This window comes from Austrofundulus limnaeus, unplaced genomic scaffold (genome assembly GCF_001266775.1).
Source record: "Austrofundulus limnaeus strain Quisiro unplaced genomic scaffold, Austrofundulus_limnaeus-1.0 Scaffold129, whole genome shotgun sequence".
Classification (NCBI taxonomy): Eukaryota; Metazoa; Chordata; class Actinopteri; order Cyprinodontiformes; family Rivulidae; genus Austrofundulus; species Austrofundulus limnaeus.
Window position 1 is genome coordinate 988,084 of NW_013952531.1, and position 2,706 is coordinate 990,789.

General features: G+C 39.0%; 1 long non-coding RNA gene across 3 annotated transcripts in view; it reads left to right on the forward strand.

Moving 5' to 3' along the window:
* The window catches only part of LOC106522451 (uncharacterized), a 118,687-nt gene that overhangs the window by 43,465 nt on the left and 72,516 nt on the right, over positions 1-2,706 (forward strand). For 2 of the 3 annotated variants that reach the window (XR_001310790.1, XR_001310789.1), the window contains exon 3: positions 719-777. The exons of the other annotated variant lie outside the window; for it this stretch is intronic. This is a non-coding gene — a long non-coding RNA (uncharacterized LOC106522451). The remainder of the gene's footprint in view (positions 1-718; positions 778-2,706) is intronic. 3 annotated transcript variants of the gene reach the window in all.

Below are 2,706 nucleotides of genomic sequence, written 5' to 3' on the forward strand. Positions count from 1 at the left end.
TACATATATATAATCTTAAATATAGACAAGTCTTCACTGAACCGAAACAGTCGGCACATCGTCGCAAATGTGATTTCGGGTTGAGCAAATTTGCAGAAAATTCTCTGTAAAAATTCACAATTTTACAGTTTCACAGACTCGACTGTAACAGATGAACCATTCATCGAATACAGTCTGTTACATAATCATCGGCACTTTTGAAATAATTTAAATCATGATTCAGTAAACACAAGCAGTGTCTTTATTGAAGCAATGTTGAAGTTGGCCGTTAACGTCAACAACTATTCAAGAACGTCAACCTGCTCTTCTATAAACCAAGAAAATAAATGTCTATTTGTTGAAATATTGTTTTTAAGGGCTCTGAAATGAGATGTCTTTAATTTGCTAATAAATAAAAAGCTAAGGCATTTARTTTTATGGGCTGTTTAAAGTAGCTGGAAAGTGAAATTAGATGTAAATAAGAGGGATTAGGTGTGTTAGGCAGCTGCGTGTCATAATCCAGTGAAAACCTTGAGCCCAGGAGCAAAGGAGGCGTTCAGTGAACAGGCACAATGTTCTGTTCTGCATGTGGCTTTCACAGCTCCATCACCACTTCAGCCACCTGTCAGCTGAGCACCAGCAGCATCTCCTCTTGGCTCTCAGACAGGCAGCTCATTCACTGGGGACAGAACAGATGCATGCTTTAATGCTGATGCTGATACAGATTTATCCCGTGCAGACCTCCAGTGTTCGATACCAGCTTTAAGGGCTCTGGAGGAAAGCCGGGCGCTCGTCGCGGTGAGTGATTTAAGCTGCTTCTTCTTCATCTTCTTCATCGTTTTGAAGTGGGAACTTTTTTTTTGTGCCAACCTTTAAAGTGGGGGTTTTAACTGTCAGGAAGGGGATAGATTTATTTCCCTATAAATTACACACATTCTCTGTGGTCAGAGCATAATGTGATCTACACATGTGCATTGTGAGGGTGTGGTTGATGTTRCTGTCGGGTTTCTTTCACTCGCTGGCCAAACTAAATCTGACTTTTGTTGTTTTAAAGGCTCTAGTTTTGATTTCATCATAATGCAGAAGCTAAATTTAATCTAAATGTTTTATTCAAAGTCTTGTTAAAATCTTAATGTTAAGTTTGGCTGATTTGTTCTTTTTCAAGGAAAATTTAAACTCCTTAACTGAAGCGATGGTTCAAATATTTTTRTGTAGGGCTCTCTGTTGTCAGGAGCTGTTTGAAGAAATAAAGTTTAATTCTGATCATTCAAAACAAACTAACAGCTACTCCAAGCACAACCAAGATCAAGTAGTTTTAATTTGTATTACACCAGTATTTATACACAATCTTACCGGTATTTTAAGTGCAAATAGCCACAGCAGTGTATCTCAGTGTATGGTATTATATGGTACTTATCTTGTACTTACAGGTATATACAGTATACATACCTGGGACTTAAGTGTGATTGGTATTCACTGGTTACATATCCAGTTGTTACAGGATATATGCCAGGTACTGTAGGTGCATATACCTAGAATTAAAGGGTTTCTTATGTGGTACATACCTGATACTTACAGAAAACATACCAAGAAATTACAAGGTGTGTACCTGTACCTAAATGGTACTTACCTGGATCTTAAGGGGTAATATAGGGTACTACAAGAGTATGTACYTGGTACTTACAGAAAACTGACTTGAGAGGTAGATATCTGATACTTGAGTACCCGACACAATGTATTTACAGGTATGTACCTGGTACTTAAGGAGTACATACAAGGACCTTAAGGGGTATTATAGGACCCGTGTCTGGTTCTACATACTGTATGTACCTAGTTTATACTTGTTACTTACAGAATGTGTACTTAAAGAGGACATATCTGATACTTACAGAATATTTACTGGGTGTGTATGTGGTTCATACAGGGTACATACCTGCTACTTCAGTGGTGTGTCGTTGCACATTACTTATCTAGTACTTACAGGATATATACCTGGAACWAAAGAGGTACTTACAGGGTTTGTGCCTGGTACTATAAATGTGCATACCTTAAGGAGTACATACCTGATACTTAAGGGGTGTATGTACGTGGTACCTACAGAATATTGTCTCGTATTTTAGTGGTACATACCTGCACCTGAAAGGGCCAATATTATGTGTTTCTCAGGCATATATTTAAATACTATACATTAATAAAGTATCTGTGTCACCTTTAACTGTTATTAAAATGTTGTTTTTATGTTTAAATAGAAAATAAACTTATCTTCTCATCACTTCCTCTTCTAAACGCCTCGAAATTGCCCTCTGTCTCTTGAAGAACCACATTCCGCTTCCTTTTCTGCCCACTTCGGTGCCGGGTGGGGGGACTGCCCTGATGCAGTTTACTTGGCATCTAAAAATACATTTCCTCAAAGGTATTTTTAATCTGAAAAGAGTGAGAAGTAATGTTGAGAGCTCAGCAGACAGTTAAGTTTCACTTTCAGTTTCACCCGAGAGCCTGCAGGAGTCATGGGCGGGGTGTGTGGGGAGGGGGGGTTTGCACTCTGCCATGAGGAAGCTCGGCTTAAAGACACGTCCCAGAGGTGTTTCTGGTACCAAAAAGGTGTTTCTGGTCCCCACCTGTCGTTTTGCTCCTCATCATGGCTTCATAAAAACACTGCAGGATTTCTCAAACATGATGAATGAGTCAGAGCAAGGCTTTGGGCATGTTTTTATGAGAGTATAACAT